General features: G+C 39.4%; 1 protein-coding gene and 1 pseudogene across 1 annotated transcript in view; one reads left to right on the forward strand and one right to left on the reverse strand.

Moving 5' to 3' along the window:
- The window catches only part of LOC107128627 (small ribosomal subunit protein uS14-like), a 108,512-nt gene that overhangs the window by 79,456 nt on the left and 6,266 nt on the right, over positions 1-22,790 (forward strand). Inside the window, exons 3-6 of the mRNA XM_074023496.1 lie at positions 16,868-16,987; positions 17,213-17,418; positions 18,880-20,892; positions 21,800-21,997. The gene's annotated coding sequence lies outside the window, so the exon portion shown is untranslated. The remainder of the gene's footprint in view (positions 1-16,867; positions 16,988-17,212; positions 17,419-18,879; positions 20,893-21,799; positions 21,998-22,790) is intronic.
- Positions 5,783-5,953, reverse strand: LOC123570389 (small ribosomal subunit protein uS14-like; annotated as a pseudogene).

Below are 22,790 nucleotides of genomic sequence, written 5' to 3' on the forward strand. Positions count from 1 at the left end.
AATCTGCAGGACAACAGTATCTCTGAAACTTTGATTGACATGGACACCAAGAGAAAGGAGAGGGTATAGCTGGATCCCAGATGTGTGATAGACAGATGAGAGCAGCCCTCACCTGATAGAGCCAATGGTGCAAGGCTACATGCATGCTCCCAGTTCAACACCCAGTCACATCCCAGCACACACACCCACAGTCACATACACCTGCTCACCATGCATATAAAGATGCTCAAGCACTTGGGCTGTGCTCACACACACTCACTTCACAGTCATGAAGACAAAGCATGCACACCCTTAACACTCACTCACACACCCACTCACTCTGGTGGGCCATCCACCTCTTTAACTAAAGTCACATCATCTCAGCAGAGTTCACTCTTACCAGACACCATCACACACTCACAGAGGGTTACACTGGTTCAGGGTCTACACCCTACACTCCACAAGCATCTCAGATTCCGTAGTCTCAGGGTCTCTAGTCCACAAAGACACAACTCTCAGTAGAGAATTCACAATAGAAATGCTCATATTTTTATCTCATAAAATCTCCCATTTCTTTCTTGGTTTATGTAACTTGAGATAATTGAAAACTGTGCCTTTTCAACTCACCTGTAGCTCTGACATTTTTGCTTCTTCTGGGCAACTCTTCAGAATTGTGTCTGGGCTTCTGTGTGAATCTTTGAGTTGCAGCATTTAAATGGTCCCTGTCAACCATGCCCTCTGCTTTCATTCCTGATTCCAATTTCCTCTCAGCAAGCTTCTCTTGCAGGGTGAGAAAGGCTCAGATGTCAGGATGAAACTCAGTTAAAACCATAGCTGTTTGCCGGCCTGTGGCTGCAATGCATCGAAATTATGCTGGGAGAGGTACCAGGCTGTGGATTGGGTTACTAGGGAAATGCGTAGATAAGGATGATGGAGTAAGGAATAATGATTTTAAAGCACAGCCTTTCTGCCCCTCAAACCTTTTCTACACTAGGGAGAATCTACCTGGAAGGTATACATTTTACCAACTTGTACAAAAATGAAAAAATTTTAAGGTGAAGATTCTTGGTAAAGTCATTGGCTCTAGAGGGTAATCATTCTTTCTGCCTTTAAACATTCTGGGACAGTACTGTTCTTGATCCTCAGGATGATCTGGGAGAGACATAGAGAAAGTCCTTGCATGAACCTGCCCCACCTTAGGCCCATTGGCTCTACCAGATGAGGGCTGTTCTCATCTGTCTGGGCTCTAGCTATATCCTCTCCTTTCCCTTGGTGTCCACATGAATCAAAGTTTCAGAGATACTGTTTGTCCTGCAGATTCCGGAAGAAAGATGAGTTTTTTTCTTTTTTAAAAAAACTTTTATTTTAGGTTCAGGGGTACATGTGCAGGAAAACTCGTGTCATGCGAGTTTGTGGTACAGATCATTTCATAATCCAGTTACTAAGCCTAGTACCCAATAGTCATTTTCTCAGCTCCTGTCCCCTCTTTCACCCTCCACCCTCAAGTAGGCCCCAGTGTGTGTTTTTTCCCTCTTGGTGTCCATGAGCCTCATTGTTTAGCTCACACTTCTAAGTGAGAACATGCAACATTTCATTTTCTGTTTCCACATTTGTTTGCTAAGGAAAATGGCCTACAGCTTCATCCATGTTTCTGCAAAAGACATAATCTCATTGTTTTCTGAGGCTGCATAGAATACTATGGTGTATGTGTACAAAATTTTCTCTATCCAGTCTGTCCTTCATGGGCATTGAGGTTGATTCCATGTTTTTGCTATTGTGCATACTGTTGTAATAAACATTCATGTACATGTGTTTTTGTGGTAGGATGGTTTATATTCTTCTGGGTATATACCCAGTGATGGGATACATGGGTTAAATGGTAGTTCTATTTTAGCTGTTTGAAGAGTCATCACATTGCTTTCCACCATGATTAAACTAATGCCACCAGCAATGTGTAAATGTTCCCTTTTCTTTACAAGCTTGCTAGCATCTGTTACTTTTTAACTTTTGAATACTAACCATTCTGATTGGTGAGAGATGGTATCTCATTGTGGATTTAATTTGCATTTTTCTAACATTCAGGGATGTTGAGCTTCTTTTCATATGCTTTTTGGCCACATGTATGTCTTATTTTGAGAAGTGCCTGTTCCTGTCCTTTGTTTACTTTTCTTTGAGACAGGGTCTCACTCTGACACTCTGGCTGAAGTGCAGTGGTGCAATCTCGGCTCACTGCAATTTCTGCCTGGACTCAGGCGATCCTCCCAGCTCAGCCTCCTGAATAGCTGGGATTACAGGTGCCCGCGATAACACTCGGCTAATTTTTCTAATTTTGGAGAGATAGGGTTTCACCATATTGTCAAGGCTGGTCTTTCCTGGGCTGAAGTGATGCAGCTGCCCCCAGCCACTTAAAGTGCAGAAATTACAGGCATAAGCCACCGCGTTCAGCCCTGTGCCCACTTTTATTTTGAGATGGAGTCTTGCTCTATCGCCGAGGCTGGAGTGCAGCGGCGTGATCTCAGCTCACTGCAACATCTGCCTTCGGGTTCAAGCGATTCTCCTTCCTCAGCCTCTCGAATAGCTGGGACTACAGGTGTGTGCCACCACACCTGGTTAATTTTTTGTATTTTTATTAGAGAAAGGTTTCACCGTGTTAGCCAGAACAGTCTCAATCTCCTGACCTCATCATCCGCTCTCCTCCACCTCATAAAGTGCTGGAATTACAGGCGTGTGCCACCATGCCTGGCCTCTTTGCCCACTTTTTTTATGGGGTTATTTGTTCTGTTCTTGTAAAGTTATTAAAATTCCTTATAGATGCTAGATATAAGACCTTTTTCAGATACATAATTTGCAAATATTTTCTCCCATTCTGTAGCTTGTCTGTTGACTCTGTTGATAGTTTCCCTTGCGGTGCAGAAGCTCTTTAGTTTAAATGGATCCGTTTGTCAATTTTTGCTTTTCTTGTGATTGCTTTTGGCATCTTTGTTATGAAACTTTTCCCCATTCCTACATTCAGAATGATATGGCCTAGGTAGTCTTCCAGGGTTTTTATAGTTTTGGATTTTACATTTAAGTCTTCAACCCCTCTTGAATTGATTTTTCTACATAACGCAAGGAAGGGATTCAGTTTCAATCATCTGTATATGGCTACCCAGTTATCCCAAAACCATTTCTTGAATAGAAAGTACATTTTCCATTGCTTGTTTGGTCAGCTTTGTTAAAGATCCATGGTTGTAGGTGTGTGACCTTATTTCTGGGCTCTCTATTCTGTCCCACTTGTCTCTGTGTCTGTTTTTGTACCAGTACCATACTGTTCGGTTACGGTGACCCTGTAGTATACTTTTAAGTTGGGTAAAGTGATGCTTCTAGCTTTGTTCTCTTTGTTTAGAATGTCTTTGCTAATCAACTCATTCTTGGTTCCACGTGCATTTTAAAATAGTTTTATCTTTTCTAATTCTGTGAGAAATGTCATTTGTAGTTCAACAGGAATAGCACTGAATATGTATATTTCTTTGGGCAGTATGGCTGTTTTAATGATAATGATTATTGCTATTCATGAGCATGGAATGTTTTTCCATTTGTTTGCATCATCTATGTTTTTTTAGGCAGTGTTTTGTAATTCTCTTTGTAACGATCTTTCACCCACCAGTTAGCTGTATTCCTAGGTATTTTATTCTTTTTATGGCAATTGTGAATGGAATTGCATTTCTGATTTGGCCATATGCTTAAGTGTTATTGGCATATAGGAGTTCTAGTGATTTTTGCACATTGATTTTGTATCCTGAAACTTTGTTAAAGTTGTTTACCAGCTTAAGGATCATTTGGGTGGAGACTATGAGGTTTTCTAGATATGGAATCATGTCTGCAAACAGGGATGGTCTGACCTCTCTTTCTGTTTGGATGCTCTTTCTTTTTCTCTCTTGCTCTCTCTTGCTCTTTCTTTTCTTTTCTTTTCTTATTTATTTATTATTATTATTATTATACTTTAAGTTCTAGGGTACATGTGCATAACGTGCAGGTTTGTTACATATGTATACTTGTGCCATGTTGCTGTGCTGCACCCATCAACTCGTCAGCACCCATCAACTCGTCATTTACATCAGGTATAACTCCCAATGCAATCCCTCCCCCCTTCCCGCTCCCCATGATAGGCCCCGGTGTGTGATGTTCCCCTTCTCTTTTCTTTTCTTTTCTTTTCTTTTCTTTTCTTTTCTTTCATTCTCTTGCCTGATTGCTCTGGCCAGGACTTCCAAACTATGTTGAATAGGAGGGGTGAGAGAGGGCCCTGCAGACATTGGGTTCTTAAAATCCAAATTTAATTCCTGCTCCATTCATCATACATATTTTGAGCTGTGATTTATCAAACACAAAACAAAACAAAACAAAACAAAACAAAAAATTTCTCTCTTAATTCTTTCTTTTTGGCCCCTCACTTGCAAATACAGGCCCAGAAGCACCAGTGCTCAGTACCACGGACAGCACCACAGAGGCAACAGCTTTAGGGGACTTGGGCATCAAGGACAACATTATCAGAGTAGATTTATTCTTTGGGGGCTTTCAGCAAAAACTGAAAAGCCCTACAGACCTTTCAGAAGGCAAGGCTTTAGAGTCCAGAAATACTGTGTTCTGAGCACTGTTGTATTTGCTGGGAGAAGACCATGAATTTGGGTTTATGTGTATGAAAAAGATGTTGTGTAGGTCCCCAAAGGCAAATCAGAAATCGTTTGTTGAACATTGGTTCCTGGACTCTATGTCTTTCCTTTTCATCTGAGACATCTCTCTTGGCCACCATGAGCACAGGGTAGAAGCTGGTATAAAGATGAGTGTAACACACGGCCTATGTGAACTGAACGGAGCTGGTGAATATCAGTTAAGAAAAGGCAGTCACTGTGTGTTTGTCTAGCAGGGACAGCATGTAGGACACTGCAGGTTATTCAAATACAATGGGCATCATCCAGGGACATGTGGATATGAAATCAAACTCATGTTCTGATCAGAAAGTCATAGGTTCCAAGATTGTCTTTATCCACTCAGAGCAAGAATTGTCTAATTCCCCCAAAAATGATTTCCATGCTGATGAGGGAGCCTATGATCCATCATCAAAACAGAGAAGTGATCAAAACTGTGAGAGGGATGATATAAGGAGGAGAGGGTATCTAACAAGAACCTGAGACTCTCCAGTAAGAGTGGAGGGAATTTCAGTTCATACAGGAAAGAAACAAGAAAGAGAGCCATGAAAGTGTTATTTACTGTTCATTGACACGTCAAGGTATCTGGATGTTAGGTTAAAGGAGGGCAAAATGGGAGGCATACCCATGAGTAAGGTTGGAGTTGAACAAACTGTGGCAAGGAACATGGGAAGAGAGAATGAGGATGATCAAAATTATGCCTTAGATGGGCCCTGCAGACAAGGTTGAGACCCTCTTCAATCTGCATTGTTTGGCTTTTAGGTAATATGTTGTTTATCTTCTCCTAAATGGTTCTCTATTTGTGTCATGAAATAGATGACAACAGCTCTTTTGGCAGGAAAAGGTTTTTCATTGTGCCATCTTTGTGGGAGCTCTAAGACACTGAGAGTAGAAGGTGGAGCCAACTGTGGCAGAGAAACATTTTCAGAGAAGATGAAAATGGGGGTCTTGTTGGTTTCACCAATGTTATGGACCAGTGATAGCTGCCTGTTTTTTTTTCTTTTTTTTTTTTTTTTTAAGAGTTGGTTTCTTTGTTTTAATTTTTATTCATGGACAAAGAGCTAGCATGGTTTCTTTCACTGAGTGAATGTCTTGCTTATAAATTGAAGGAAGATCACTTAGTCTAACCTATTGAAACCTATATCCTTTAAGTACTTATGGAAACAGAAGCAGCACATATCGAGGCAATATTTTCAGATAAGGCCATGCTGGTTTGAGCAGATGCAACAAGAGTGAGAACCCTGACTGAATTTTTGTGGGTGGCTCCAGTAGAGCTGTTGGTGACCCATCTTGCTTTCAGGGTGCTGCTTATTATCTTTTGCCCCTCTAAAATAAGTGTGTTCACTGCATTTTCCTGTATCTGTTTTAGTCTTGTATGTTTAATTTTATGGGGCAGATAATGTATTCCTTTAGTGCTTATGTTGAAAGAAAGTGCACCTGATAATTTGTAGTCACCTCATGGACACCAGATTCTGATTGAATGATAAGATGCTAGACTTCAATCTGAGCCTGTTCCTGTAAGTGTATTGCCTTCAGCTACTTAGGAGGCCAAGACCCTCTCAGCAAGGATTCCCCACAGGGTGAGAAGGGGTAAGGTGTCAGAAACAGACTCAGTCACAACCACACCTGTCTGCAAGCCTGTGTCTGTGATGTAGCAGAAATGACAGTGAGTGAGGTACCAGGGGGAGGAAGGGGTCACCAGGGAAATGCACAGATAAGGATGATGGAGTGAGGATGAGGGATTGTGAAGTCCAGCATCCATGCCTCTCATTAAGCCTTCTCTTCACTGTGCATAATCTGCCAAGAAAGTGTACATTTTCTTAATTTGTACAATGGTAAAAATAGTGAGGATTCTTGTAGAAATCGTTGGCAATGAAAGATAACCCTTCCCTTTGCCTATAGAGGTTCTGGGGGAACACCGGTCTTGATCCTAAGCAGGACTTATGGAGGAAGGTAGAGAAAGCCCTTGTGTTCCCCTAATCCCACACTGGTCTCCTTGGCTCTGCCAGGTGAGGGCTGTTCTCATCTGCATCTCACACACCTGGGCTCTAGCTGCACCCTTTTCTTTTCATTAAGTGTCCATGGGAATCAAATTTTTCAGAGATATTCTTTCTCCTGCATATTCAGGGAGAAAGTTGAGGTTCTTAGGTCTAGTTCTTGATTTGTGTGTTCCTTAGTTACAGACTGTGTGAGGACAGGTGCAGGTACAGGTGATTGGACTTCAGTCATAATGAAGTCCTCAGGACTCCTCCTCAAGTTCTCTTTTCATGATGAAGGGAAGCATCCTTAAAACCTGTATTAGAATTTAAAGATGGAGTGAATTAGAATTCCCTTCCTCCTTTGCTTTCTTCTCCCTCTTACTTCACTTTTTTCTTCAGTTTCATCGTCAGTGAATTTAAACCATTTATAGAAAAAAAATTGATCCCAGTTGCCAAAGAGATGTATATTATGATGAGTAACGTTTTTAAGGAACTGCATAATATATTCCACAGCAGCCACACCATCTTACACTCCAAACAGCAATGTTCAAGGGTTCCCATTTATTCATATCCTCATACTTGTTAGTTTTCATTTTTTTAATGTAACAGCCATCCTAATGAGTGTGAAGTGGTATCTCACAGTGGTTTTGACTTCCATTTCCCTAATGACCCATGAGATGGCATATGTTTTCTTGTGCGTATTGGTCTTTTGTTTGTCATTTGTTTTTAATTTTTGTGGGTACATGGTAGGGGTATACATTAATGGGGTACATAAAATATAATATAGGCATGCAAATAATAACATCACAGAGAGTAGGACATCTGTCTACTCAAGCATTTATTTTTTCTATTGCAAACAATCCAATGGGAGTTGTTTGGGTATTTTAAAATGTAAAAGTATATGACTACTGGGTAAATGATGAAATTAAGGCAGAGATAAATAAGTTCTTTGAAACCAATGAAAACAAAGACACAATGTACCAGAATCTCTGGGACACAGCTAAAGCAATGTTTAGAGGGAAATTTATAGCACTAAATGCCCACAAAAAAGTGGAAAAGGTCTAAAATCGACACGCTAACATCACAATTAAAAGAACTAAAGAAGCAAGAGCAAACAAATTTACACGCTAGAAGAAGGCAAGAAATAACTAAGTTCAGAGCAAAACTGAAAAAGATAGAGGCATGAAAAACCTTCAAAAAATCAATGAATCCAGAAGCTGGTTTTTTGAAAAGATTACCAAAATAGATAGACTGCTAGCCAGACTGATAAAGAAGAAAAGAGAGAAGAAACAAATAGACACAATAAAAAATGATAAAGGGGATATCGTCACTCATCCCACAGTAATACAAACTACCATCAGAGAATACTATAAACACCTCTACACAAGTATACTAGAAAATCTAGAAGGAATGGATAAAGTTCTGAACACATACACCCTCCCAAAACTAAACCAGGAAGAAGTCGAATCTCTGGATAGACCAATGACAAGTACAGAAATTGAGGCAGTAATTAATAGCCTACCAACCAAAAAAAAGCCCAGGACCAGGCAGATTCACAGCTGAGTTGTACCAGAGGTGCAAAGAGGAGCCGGTACCATTCCTTCTGAAACTATTCCAAACAACAGAAAAATAGGGATTCCTCCCTAACTCATTTTATGAGGCCAGCATCATTCTGATACCACAACCTGGCAGAGACACAACAAAAAAAGAAATTTTCAGGCCAATATCCCTTATGAACATCGATACGAAAATCCTCAATAAAATACTGGCAAACCGAATCCAGAAACACATCAAAAAGCTTACCTGCCACGATCAGTTGACTTCATCCCTGGGACGCTTCATCCCTGGGACGCATATATTTCAACATATGTAAATCAGTAAGCGTAATCCATCACGTAAACAGAACCAGTAACAAAAACCACATGATTATCTCAATAGATGCAGAAAAGGCCTCCGATAAAATTCAACACCCCTTCATGCTAAAAACTCTCAATAAACTAGGTATTGATGGAACATATCTCAAAATAATAAGAGTTATTTATGACAAACCTACAGCCAATATCATACTGAATGGGCAAAAGCTGGAAGTGTTCCCTTTGGAAACTGGCACAAGACAAAAAGCCCGTATAGCCAAGACAATCCTAAGCAAAAACAAGAAAGCTGGAGGCATCACGCTACCTGACTTTAAACTATACTATAAGTTTACAGTAGCCAAACGGCATGGTACTGGTACCAAAACAGATAGATAGACCAATGGAACAAAACAGAGACCTCAGAAATAACACCACACATCTACAGCCATCTGATTTTTGAGAAATCTGACAAAAACAAGCAATGGGGAAAGGATTACCTATTTAATAAATGATGATGGGAAAACTGGCTAGCCATATGCAGAAAACTGAAACTAGACCCCTTACTTATTCCTTATATAGAAATTAACTCAAGATGGATTAAAGTACTAAATGTAAGGCCTAAAAGAAAAAAAAAACCCTGGAAGAAAACCTAGGCAATACCCTCAGGACATAGGCATCGACAAAAACTTCATGACTAAAACACCAAAAGCAATGGCAACAAAAGCCAAAATTGACAAATGGGATCTAATAAAACTAAAGAGCTTCTGCACAGCAAAAGAAACAATCATCAGAGTGAACAGGCAACCTACACAATGGGAGCAAATTTTTGCAATGTGTCCATCTGACAAAGGGCTAATATCAAGAATCTACAAGAAACTTAAACAAATTTACACAAAAAAACCAGACAACCCCATCAAAAAGTGGGTGAAGGATATGAACAGACACTTCTCAAAAGAAGATATTTATGTGCCCACAAACATATGAAGAAAAGTTTATCATCACTGGTTATAAAAGAAATGCAAATCAAAATCACGATGAGATACCATTTCACTCCAGTTGGAATGGTGATCACTAAAAAGTCAGGAAACAACAGATGCTGGATAGGATGTGGAGATTGGAACGCTTTTACACTGTTGGTGGAAGTGTAAGTTTGTTCAATCATTGTGGAAGACAGTGTGGTAATTCCTCAAGCATTGTGGAAGACAGTGTGGCAATTCCTCAGGGATCTAGAACCAGAAATAACATTTGATCCAGCAATCCCATTACTGGGTATGTAACTGAAGAATTATAAATCATTCTACTATAAAGAAACATGCACACGTATGTTTATTGCAGCACTGCTTACGATATCAAAGACTTGGCACCACCCCAAATGCCCATAAATGATAGACAGGATAAAGAAAATGTGGCACATATACACCAAAGAATATTATGCAGCCATAGAAAAGGATGAGTTAATGTCCTCTGCAGGGATGTAGATGAAGCTGGAAACCATCATTCTCAGCAAACTAACACAGGAACAGAAAACCTAACACTGCATGTTCTCTCTCATAAGTGGGAGTTGAACAATGGGAACACATGGACATAGGGAGGGGAACATCACACACTGGGGCCTTTTGGGGGTTGAGGAACAAGGAGAGAGATAGCTTTAGGAGAAATACCTGATGTAGATGATGGGTTGATGGGTGCAGCAAACCACCATGGCACATGTGTACCTGTGTAACAAACCTGCACGTTCTGCGCATGTATCCCAGAATTTGAAGGATAATAACAATTAAAAATAAAAATAAATAAATAGATAAATATACGGGGATAAATACACCATAAAAACTGTTTTCAGACACTGGAAAAAAAAGAAGTCTCTTTTTTTTTGTTTTTGTTGTGTTTTTTTTTAATCAGAGTCCCACTCTTTCACCCAGGCTGGAGTGTAGTGGTGCAATCTGGACTCATTGCAACCGCTACCTGCTGATTGCAAGGAATTCTCATGCCTTAGTCTCCTGAGTAGCTGGGATTACAGGCATGTGCTACTATGGCTGGCTAATTTTTGTATTTTTAGTATACAGGGTTTCACCGCATTTCCTAGGCTGGTCTCAAACTTCTGGAGTCACATGATCTGCTCTTCTTGGCTTCCCAAAGTGCTGAGATTACAGGTGTGAGCCCTTGATGGGGCTCTTAAGCAGCTGCTTGCTCAAGTGGAGTCTGCTTCCACTGTGTAAATTGTCTTCAATAAATCTGTGCCCACTCTGTGGGATTTTGTTTAATTTATTTTTCCAATATGCCAAGGACGTGGACAATTCACATTTAGGACACTCTATCTGGTAACATCCATATAGAAAAAGCACCTCCATGAGAACCAAGAATCAGGTGAGCCCTCGTAGTACTTGTTTTTAACTCTGTATTGCTGAAAGAGGCATTGAAGTGATAAAAACAGTGTTGTAACTCCAGTCTTGCATGCCAACTGAGGGAGCACTTAAACCAGCCTTAGCCAAGGGGAATCTTTGGCCTCATTGGCTGGAACTTGAATTCCAGCAAACCCTACAGTGCTCTAGGGCTCCAGGTAACCTTGAAAGGTTGTCTAAGGGCATTCCATATGGTAAAGAGTTTTATTCAAATGGAACATCTGACAATCCTAAATATATATGCATTCAGCACAAAAGCACCCAGATTCATAAAGCAAGTTCTTAGAACCTTCCAAGAGACTTTGAATAATGGAATTCACAGTAATAGTGAGGGACTCCAATACCCCACTTACAGCATTAGAAAGACCATCGAGGTAGAGAATTAACAAAGACATTCAGAACTTAAACTCAGCACTTGATCCATGGACCTGATAGATTTCTCCAGTTGCACCCAAAAAACAACAGAATATATATTTTTCTCAAAACCAAATGGAACATACTCTAAAATTCACCACATAATCAGACATAAAATACTCCTCAGCAAATAGAAAAGAGTTGAAATCATAGCAGTCCTTCTTTCAGATTACAGCACAATAAAATTAGAAATCAAGACTAAGGAAATCACTCAAAACCATACAATGACATGGAAATGATGGAAATGGAATAGCCCTGCTACTAGATGACTTTTGGGTAAATAATGAAATTAAGTCAGAAATTGAGAAGTTGTTTTTGAAACTAATGAGAACAATGAAACTAATGAGAAAAATAATACAACGTACCAAAATCTCTGGGACACAGCTAGGGCAGTATTAAAAGGATTATTTATAAGACTATATGCCCACATGAAAAAGTTACAAGGATTTCAACTTAGCAACATAACATCACACCTAAAAGAACTAGAGAATGCCTACCAAGTGACGATTTTGAAAAAATTAATTTTGAAGTTAAAAAAGAGTCGAGAACCAAGAGCATGCCAACCTCAAATTTAGAAGACAAGAAATGTCACAAATCAGAGCTAAACTGAAGGAGACTGAGACATGAAAACAGTCAAAGTAGAATGAATTCAACAGTTCATTTTTTTTTAAAGTGACAAACTGCTTGCCAGACTAATAAACAAGAAAAGAGAGAAGATTCAAATAAACACAACTGGAAACAACAAAGGGGATAGTACCACAGACGCTACAAAAATATAAACACCCATTAGGTAGATTATAAACAGTTCTATGCATACAAACTAAAAAATCTACAGAAAATGGATACATTCTTGGATACGTACACCTGACCAATACTGAACCAGGAAGAAACTGAATCCCTGAAGAGACCAACAATGAGCTCCAAAATTGAATCAGTAATAATAAGTCTACCACCCAAAAAAGGCCCAGGACCAGATGGATTCACAGCTGAATTCTACCAAGTGTACAAAGAAGAGCTAGTATCATTCCTACCGAAAGTATTCCAACAAACTGAGGAGGAGAGATACCTGCCTAACTCATTTTGTGAGGCCAGCATTATCTTGATATCAAAACCTGGCAAGACACAACAACAACAACAAATTTCAGGCAAATATCCTCGAGGAAGATCAATAAAAATATCCTCAACGAAATACTGGCAAACTGAATCCAGCAGCACATGAAAAAAGCTTACCCACCATCATCAAGTAGGCTGTACCCCTGGCATGCAAGGTTGGTTCAACATATGCCAATCAATAAACTTGATTCATCACATAAACAGAGCAAAAGACAGAAACCACATGATTATCTCAATAGATGAAAAAAAATCTTTCAGTAGAATTCAACACCTTTTCATGTTAAAAACCTCAATCAACTGAGTATTGAAGGAATATCCCTCAAAATAGTAAGAGTCATCTATGACAAACCCACAGCCAACATCAGAGTGAATGGGCAAAAGCTCAAAGCATTCCCCTCTAAACTGGCACAAGACAAAGATGCTCTCTCTCACCACTTTTATTTAACATGTTATTGAAGGTCCTGGCCAGGGCAATTAGATAAGAGTAAGAAAAAAGGGCATCCAAAGAGGAAGAAAATAAGTCAAATTATCCTTGTTTGCAGGCAACATGATTCTGTATCTAGAAAACCCCATAGTCTCAGCTGAAAAGGCCCTTAAGCTGACAAACAACTTTAGGGAAATCCAGGATACAAAATCAACATACAAAAATATCTATCATTCTTTCTTACAACAGCTAAGATGGGAGCCAAATCAGTAACACAATCACATTCATGATTGCCACAAAAAGAATAGAATACCTAGAAATACAGCCATCTAAGGAGGTGAAATATCTGTACAATGAGAATTACAAAGCAGTGCTCAAAGAAATCAGAAATGACATAAAAAAATGGAAAAACATTTCATGTTCATGGATGGGTAGAATCAATATTGTGAAAATGACCATACTGCCAAAAGCAATCTATAAATTCAATGTAATTCCCATCAAAATACCACCATCATTATTCACAGAACTAGAAAAAAGAATTCTAAAATTTATTTGGCACCAAAAAAGAACCTGCATAGCCAAAGCAAGACTAAGCAAAAAGAATAAATCTGGAAGCATCACATTACCTGATTATAAACTATACTATAAGGCCATAGTCATCAAAACATCATGGTACTGGCATAAAAATAGGTACATAGACCAATGGAACAGAATAGAAAACCTAAAAATAAACCCAAATGTTTACAACCAACTGATCTTTGACAAAGGAAATGAAAGCATAAAGTGGGGAAAAGACACCCTATTCAACAAATGCTGCTGGGATAATTGGCAAGCCACATGTAATGTAAGAGAATGAAACTGGATCCTCATCTCTCACCTTATACAAAAATCAACTGAAGATGGATTAAGAACTGAAATCTAAGAACTGAAGTCTAAGACCTGAAACTATAAAAATTCTAGAAGGTAATGTTGGAAAACCCCTTCTAGACATTGACTTAAGGAAAGATTTTATTTTTTTATTTTTTATTTATTTATTTTTATTTATTTATTTTTTTAGTTGGAGTCTCGCTCTGTCGCCCGGGTTGGAGTGCAGTGGCCGAATCTCAGCTCACTGCAAGCTCCGTGTCCCGGGTTTACGCCATTCTCCTGCCTCAGCCTCCCGAGTAGCTGGGACTACAGGCACCCGCCACCTCGCCCGGCTAGTTTTTTTGTATTTTTTAGTAGAGACGGGGTTTCACCGTGTTAGCCAGGATGGTCTCGATCTCCTGACCTCGTGATCCGCCCGTCTCGGCCTCCCAAAGTGCTGGGATTACAGGCTTGAGCCACCGTGCCCGGCCAGGAAAGATTTTATGACCAAAAACCCAAAAGCCAATGCAATAAAAACACAGATAAATAAGTGGGACTTAATTAAACTAAGGAGTTTTTGTATGGCAAAAGGAACAGTCAGCAGAGTAAACAGACAACCCACAGAGTGGGAGAAAATATTCATAATCTGTATATCTAACAAAGGAATAATATCAAGAATCTACAACTAATTTAGACAAACTAGCAAGAAAAAAAATAATCCCGTCAAAAAAGGGGCTAAGGACATGAAAAAACAATTCTCAAAAGAAGATATGCAAATGAGCAACAAACATATGAAAAAATGCTCAACATCACTAACGATCAGGGAAATGTAAATCAAAAGCACAATGTGATACCACCTTACTCCTGCAAGAATGGCCATAACAAAAAATCAAAATAATAGATATTGGAGGGGATGAGGTGAAAAGGGAACACTTTTACACAGCTGGTGGGAATGTAAACTAGCACAACCACTATAGAAAACAATGTGGGATGCCTTAAAGAGCTAAAAGTAGAACTACCATTTGATCCAGCAATCTCAGTACTTGGTATCTACCTGGAGGAAAATAAGTCATTATACAAAAACGATACTTGCACCCGCATGTTTATAGCAGCATAATTCACAATTGCAAATATGTGAAACCAACCCAAATAACCATCATATAATGAAATACTACTCAGCCATAAAAAGGAATGAGTTAATGGCATTAACAGCAACCTGGATGGGATTGGAGACCATTATTCTAAGTGAAGTAACTCATTAATGCAAAATGAAACATCATATGTTCTCACTCATAAGAGGGAGCTAAGCGATGAGGATGCAAAGGCATAAGAATGATACAATAGGCTCTGGGGACTTGGGGGGAAAAGGGTGGGAAGGGGATAAGAGATAAAAAGCTACAAATTTGGTTCAGTGTGTACTGCTCGGATGATGGGTGACCCCAAATCTCACAAACCTCCATTAAGAGAGTTATTCAGGGAACCATATACCACCTGTTCCCCAAAAACCTATGGAAATAAAAAATATATTAAAAAAATCACAGTGGAGAAGAGCATGTAGGATAAGAGATATCATTATGACCATCTTTGTAAAATACAATTTGCCAGATTCTTCAAGGCAAAATTAAAAAAAAAAGAAAACACTGCTCAAAGAAATCTGAGGTGAAACAAACAAATAAAAAAACATTCTATGCTCATGGATAGGAAGAACCAATATCATTAAAAGGGCCATAATTCCCAAAGCAATGTGTAGATCCAAAGTGATTCCTGTAAAATTGCCATTGCCAATGACATTATTCAAAGAGCTATGTAAAACTGTTTAAAAATTCATGTGGAACAAACAAAAAGCCCAAATGATCAAGGCATTCCTAAGCAAAAAGAAAAAAACTGGAGACATCATGCTACTTGACTTCAAACTATACTGTGAGGCTACAGTAACCAAAACAGCATAGTATTTATAGAAAACAAACACATATGGAACAGAGAGACCACAAAGAAGACCACAAACCTGCAACCATCTGACCTTCCACAAAGCTAACAAAAACAGATAATGGGGAAAGGACTCCCTATTCAGTGAAACGTTCTGCGATAACTGTCTAGCTATATACAGAAGATTGAAATTTGACCCCTTCCTTATACCATTCACAAAAATCAACTTAAGATGGATCAGAGACTGAAATGTATTACCCAAAACTATAAAACCCTAGAAGACAACCTAGGCAATGCCATTCTGGATATAGGAACGGGGAAAGAATTCATGATGCAGATGACACAAGCTATTGCACCAAAAGCAAAAATTGACAAATGGGATCTAATTAAACTAAAGAGCTTCTACATAGCAAAGGAAAACATCAACAGGGTAAACAGGCAACCTACAGAATGGGAGAACATTTTTGCAAACTACGCATCAGACAAAAGGCTAACATTCATCATCTATAGGGAACTTAAGAAATATACAAGAAAAAAAAATTTGATTAAAAAGTGGGCAAGAGATATGAACAGTCACTTCCTAAAAGAAGATATACATGTGGCCAACAAACATATGTGGAAAAGCTCAACATTTCTGATTATTAGGGAATGCAAGTCAAAACAACAGTTTTGATACCATCACATATCAGTCAGAACAGCTATTATTAAAATGTCAAAAAGTAACAGATGCTGGCAATGTTGCAGAGAAAAAGGAATGCGTATTCACTATGGTGGAAGTGTAAATTAGTTCAATCATTGTGGAACACAGTGTGACAATTCCTCAAAGACCTAAAAACAGAACTACCAATTGACCCAGCAATCCCATTACTAGGTATATACCCAAAGGAATATAAATTGTTCTACCATAGAGACACATGCGCATGTATGTTTGTTGCAGTACGATTCACAATAGCAAAGACACAGTATCAATCTAAATGCCCATCAATGGTAGACTGAATAAAGGAAAATGTGGTACATATACACCATGGAATACTATGCAGCTATAAAAATCATGAGATCATGTCTTTTGCAGGAACAAATATGGTGGGTCAGACCTGCTTCTTGACAGACAGCTAGGATTCACAGAAACCTGGAGGCCATGGTTAAGTATTCACTCTCTGCTAAGGCACAGTAGCAAGGCAAATGCTTTTTCTCAAATGGAGAGAAGTTATCCACAAAGGATGACATGTCTTTGCTCCACATTTTCCAGATCTGTGCTATGACTCTCCTGTAGGAGCCTGCCAAAATTTCCAAGAGGATCTCTACCTGCCACCAACACTTCTATCAAAGAGCATAGAGTTTTCAGAGAATAGACAACTCATAACCTCAGGTCAGTGACTCTGGCTCAGTTTCCATCTGGGGATGAGGGGCAGAGCATATCCCTGCATGGGGGAACAAGGAGCTGAAGCAGCCCCACAGGGATGAGGCCTGCAGTATCACCAGGAAGGCTTCTGTCTGTCCTGGGAAAGGTGGGAAGAGATTTGTGTGTGTGTCCTGTGTGTGTACTACACGGGAGGGACCTGCCCAACATGCTGCGTGCTTTGACCTCCACAAGGACCCACAGCTGCAGGTTGATTTCCACACTGGGGCAGATAAGAAGTCAGACATTGCCTTCCATTTTGGAGTGTACTTTGGGAATTGAGTGGTCATGAACAGCATGTGTGTGGAGCCTGGAAGCATTACAGAAAATCTGAGGGTATGCCCTTTAAGGATGGCAAACAATTTGACCTGAACATCTCAGTGCTGGACAATGAGTACCAGGTGAGTATCCCAGGGGCTTTCAGTGTTTGGCCTTACTGGGATCCCAGAGCAGGAGATAGCTCTCTGTAAGCTGGCCCCAAGAGTCCCTTGGGGCCCATCTCCCATAACTGCCCCTGCCCCAGACTTTTCATCACAGAGCACCTTCTGCTTGCACTGCTATCCTCAGCTCTTTTCCCAAATTTGACCAGGGTCAAGGTCATCTCACCTGTCATTTCCCCCAAAGTGAAGAATCTCCTCTGTCTTTTCCCATAGTGCTCATTTCTAGTGATGATGTACTTATATTTTCATTTATCCAAAATGGAGAAAATACACATGTAAATAAAATAGTTTCAGTGAGCCAAAAATTTAGTCTTTCTCTCAGGATTGAGCCCCAATTTTACTCCCCAGTACAATAATATTACTGGCTTCTCTACTCAAATTATGGAGATAATCTGCTTACAGAAATATATAGTTTTATGTTTTCATTTCTTTCTGAACAAATGTACTTTAGGAACTGGGGTGGACTGCTTGTCAAATACTATATTTTGCAAAGTCATCTATTTATGGTGCTGCCTCAGTTTTTAAACACTGCACAATATTCCTGTAGAATGGTTACCAAAAATTATTGAACTTTACTCCTTTGATGGACATTTAGACTGTTTCCAGTATTTTGCTCTCACAAATGATGCTGTATTAAGCTTTCTAATAAATCTTTTTTGTTATCAAACTCCCAGTAGTTGTATTAAAGAATAATTACAAAGAAATGAAATAACTGGCTCAGAATTGTGTGCATTTTAAATATTGTAAATTAACACCTAAAAATTGACTGTTTTATAGCTTTAGTAATAAATAATATTATATTTCCAACCTTCCTGACATTTTCAAATGGGTAAACCCAAAGATTAACATTTTGTTCAGATTTAAGTGAGTAATCCTTTAATATGCCTATGAGTTGTTCAAAATAATATACTATGTCTTGCAATACCTATTCTGTTCTTTCTCTCTAAAAACACTTGGATTTCATTCCTTGCTAACCCCTTGACAGCCCTGGGCAACTCCAAAGAGAAAGTGGGCCATCAGTGATGAATGGCAGTCATAGTCTGTATAACTGAAAAGTATACATTCAATGAACATTGTTGATCACGAACCCTTTGTGAACCTCTGTAGAAGACGCAGGGATTCAAATTCGTGACACAGAATCTGGCATATTCCAGGCTAGAGAAGAGGTTGAGCAAACAGGAACTGTGTGACACAGAGTGGTAGAACTTCCCTGGAGTAATGAGAGGAAACATGGGAAATGAAATGAACAACTGTCTGAAATAGGCACAAAGGTAGTCTGTAGATAGAAGTATGTCTACTGGTTTCTGATGTATAATTGGGAGTTTTCTGGTTGGTTGCTATAGGCACTAGGGCTGAGGGGAGATAAGACTGATAGCTTGTTTTGTTGCATGCTGTATTTCTGATGCATTTTTCCTCTTGCAGGTAATGGTCAATGACAAACAGTGTTACAGTTTTGCCCATCAACTCCCATCATGTTACGTGAAGTTGGTGCAAGTGTGGTGGGATGTCTGCCTGACCTCAATGTGTGTCTGTGATTGACGGTGATGTCCACACTCCGTGTTACTGAGGAGCAACAGAAACTCCCCATTTCTCTATGACTGTGGTATCCCAGAGCCTGCTAAGAGAATGATCTCTCCTCACACCTTCCTCTACACATGGTCAATAAAACTTCACTAAATTATCCAGGATCTGGTTCTCACTCTACTGGGGAAAAAGACAAAGTGGCACAGACACACAAGTGAAACAGGCAGTGAGTCACAACACCACTGGAATATCTGAGATGACAAAACAAACGACATTCTCTACAGCCCATACTTTACGTCAGACACTCTGAACTAAAATTCTTCTCTCATTTTAGATGACTCATTGCAGTGAAATGTTAGGGATCTGTTTACAACCACACAGGCTTTGGGGAGAGACTTTGTAATTTGAGGAAAGTCAGGTGAAATATCTTAATTCTTCGCTCATCCTAAGAATGTTTCTTGTGTCTTGAAACTGCCTGGAATTGTGTGGGATGCACTGGAGGAATTGGAAGAAAAATTTGAGAATGTTTACATCTAAATTTTCAATCCAAGCAATAGTTAGAGAATCACAGTTCAATGATTTCCTTTTAAGAATCCATTTTTTTTTTCAAAATAATTTTCTGATTTTTCCATTTTATGTGGGCAGAATCCTGAGATTTCTCTTTGTAAACAAATGGTCATGGTTTAAGATCAGAAAATAAGTGGTTTATTGGTGGAATGAACACAATTCATGCACATGGGCACTGTGAACAGATTCTGCTTTGCTGCTGTTACTGTTGGCATTGCAGCACAGGCAACCTCCCCACACATGTTGGCTTAAATCAATCATTTATTCTGATTTCTCTGAGTTTTGAAGGTTTAGTGGACTCATATAGGTGACAGATTATGCAGTGAGTGTCTCGATTTTAGAAAGGTCTATAGTCAGAGATTTCAGAAAATGCTTCACTCATGCCCAACTCAGCATTAGGGTGGCTGAACACCTGGTGACTGGTTGTTTGTTTCCTTCCCTATCTTATCTCCACATTAGTGCCTTGAATTCCTGGAATTCCTGAAATCAGAATCAATGATTGGCTTCCACCAATGAAAAGCTTCCAAAAGTCTCATGAAGAAGGTGCAAGGCATTGTAGGCCTTAGCTTTGAAAGGCAGACAGTGTGACTTCTATGACATTATATTGATCAAGGTGTCATGCAGAAAGCCCAAATTAAGGAGAGGAAACGCTACAAGCTGTGGTTGTTTTGACTTGTCATTATCGTTGGGCCATTTGTGGAAATTATTTCCACTTAGCCCCCACTGGCTCATACACTTGCCACATCCCCAAAACACTTACCTTCTGAAAAACCACAGAAACCAATACAATACAAGAACAGGCTCAGAGTGAAGTTCAATATTTTATTATTTAAATCGGGACCTGGTGTTTATGAGGTGAGAACAAATTATCAGGTGCACTTTCTCTCAACATGTTCCCTAAAGGGATAAATTATCTGCCCTGAACAAATCAAACACACAATACTGAAACAGACATAAGAAAAATGCAATGATCGTATCTATTTTATAATGTAAACAGAAAATAGACAACAGTCATTGGTTTACATCATTGCTGAAAACAGCCAGATGCCTAATTTCATTTCTTCTGGGAATGTTTTTCTCAGCAATTGGCTCCACCCTCCGTTCTCAACTTCTCAGAATTCCCACCAAGATGGCAGAATCACAGCCCTTTTCCCTCTACAAGAGCTGTGATTATCTTCTCTGTTGCACATCTGGAGAACCACTTAGGAGAAACAACTTATTACCTACAAACGAAAGAATGCAAATTGAAGAAGCTTCCATCAAATGGCGTCTCTTGACAGGGCTCATCTCAGGTCTGCAAAGGACAAGAACTCTTCCTTTTTTATGGCTACATAGTATTCCATGGTGAGTATGTGGCACATTTTCTTAATCCAGTCTATCATTGATGGACATTGGCGGTGGTTCCAAGACTTTGCTATTGTGAACAGTGCTACAATAATCATACGTGTGCATGTGTCTTTATAGTAGAATGATTTATAATCCTTTGGGTATATACCCAGTAATGGGATTGCTGGGTCAAATGGTATTCCTAGTTCTAGATCCTTGAGGAATTGCCACACTGTCTTCCACAATGGTTGAACTAATTTACACTCCCAACAACAGTGTAAAAGCATTATTATTTTTCCACAGCCTCTTCAGCATCTGTTGTTTCCTGACTTTTTAATGATTGCCATTCTAACCAGCATGAGATGATATCTGATTGTGGTTTGATTTGCATTTCTCTAATGACCAGTGATGATAAGCATTTTTTCTTATGTCTGTTGGCTGCATAAATATCTTCTTTTGAGAAGTGTCTGTTCATAACCTTTGCTCACTTTTTGATGGGGTTTTTTTTTTTCCTTGTAAATTTGGTTAAGTTCTCTGTAGATTCTGGGTATTAGCCCTTTAACAGATGGATAGATTGCAAAATTTTTCTCCCATTTGTAGGTTGCCTGTTCACTCTGATGATAGTTTCTTTTGCTGTGAAGAAGCTCTTTAGTTTAATTAGATCCAATGGGGATAGAATTTTTAAGGAATGGACAAGTCATAGGCCCAGGTAAATTAGAGTGGCTCACTTTTGATCTTATGATGAGGGGCAGAGTGTGTCCTCACCTGGGGGAACGAGGAGCTAAATAGCCCCACAGGGACCAGGCCTGCAGTATCACCATGGAGACTGCTTTCTTCCCTGAAACGGGGGAAGGGATTTGTATTTGTGTTAAGTGTGTTCCCCACAAAGAAGGGGCTTGCCTAACACTCTGTGTGCTTTGCCCAGAGCTGCAGATGGATTTCTACACAGGGACAAATGAGGACTCAGACATCGGCTTCCATTTCTGAGTACACTTTCACCATTGTTTGATCATAAACAGCTATGTGTGTGGGACCTGGAAGTGTGAGAAGAGATGCCACAATGTGCCCTTTGAGGATGGCAAAACATAATCTGAGCATCTTGGTGCTGGACAATGAGTACCAGGTCAGCATCCTAGGAGCTCCCGGTACAAGGCCTCCATGGGCTCTCAGAGCAGCAGGCAGCTCTTTCTGACCTGGCCCCAATAGTCCTTCAGGACCCATCTGCCATAACTACTCCTGCCCTGGGCTTTTCATCACGGAGCACCCTCTGCTTGCACTGCCATCCTCAGCTCTTTTCCCAAATCTGACCAGAGTCAATATCAGCTCACCTGGCATTTTTCCCAAGAAGGAGAATCTCCTCTGTCTTTTCCATTGTTCTCCTTTCTATTTGTGCTGTTATTTAAGTTTTCAGGTAGTGGACTGACACAATATTCATAAGAATAAAATTGTTTTAGTCAATGAAAAAATAAGTCTTTGTCTTACTCCTGGACCCAATCTTACTGCTGAGAATATTACCAGTGTTTTATTCTCCTTCCACAGGAAATCTCTGCTTATGGAAACATATAGATTTATTAATTTATTTGTTTTTAAACAAATCCTGGTATATGTTGCTCTCCACCTTACACTTTAGGAACTGAGTTGATTTGTTGTCAAAGAATACATCTTGAAGACATCATCTATTGATGGTGCTGCCTCAGTTTTCAAAGGTTGCATAATGTTGCATTAGAAGGATTACCAAAAATTGTGGACCTTGACTTTTTTGATGGGCATTGAGGTTATTTCCAATATTTTTCTTTTGCAAATGGTGCTATATTAAGACTTCTAGTCAATTCTCTTGTCATTATTCACCTCTCTTACTTATATTGAAAGATATCACAAAGAAATGAAATATGTGCATCTTAAATTTAACGAATTAA

This window comes from Macaca fascicularis, chromosome 19 (assembly GCF_037993035.2).
Source record: "Macaca fascicularis isolate 582-1 chromosome 19, T2T-MFA8v1.1".
In the NCBI taxonomy this organism is placed as follows: domain Eukaryota; kingdom Metazoa; phylum Chordata; class Mammalia; order Primates; family Cercopithecidae; genus Macaca; species Macaca fascicularis.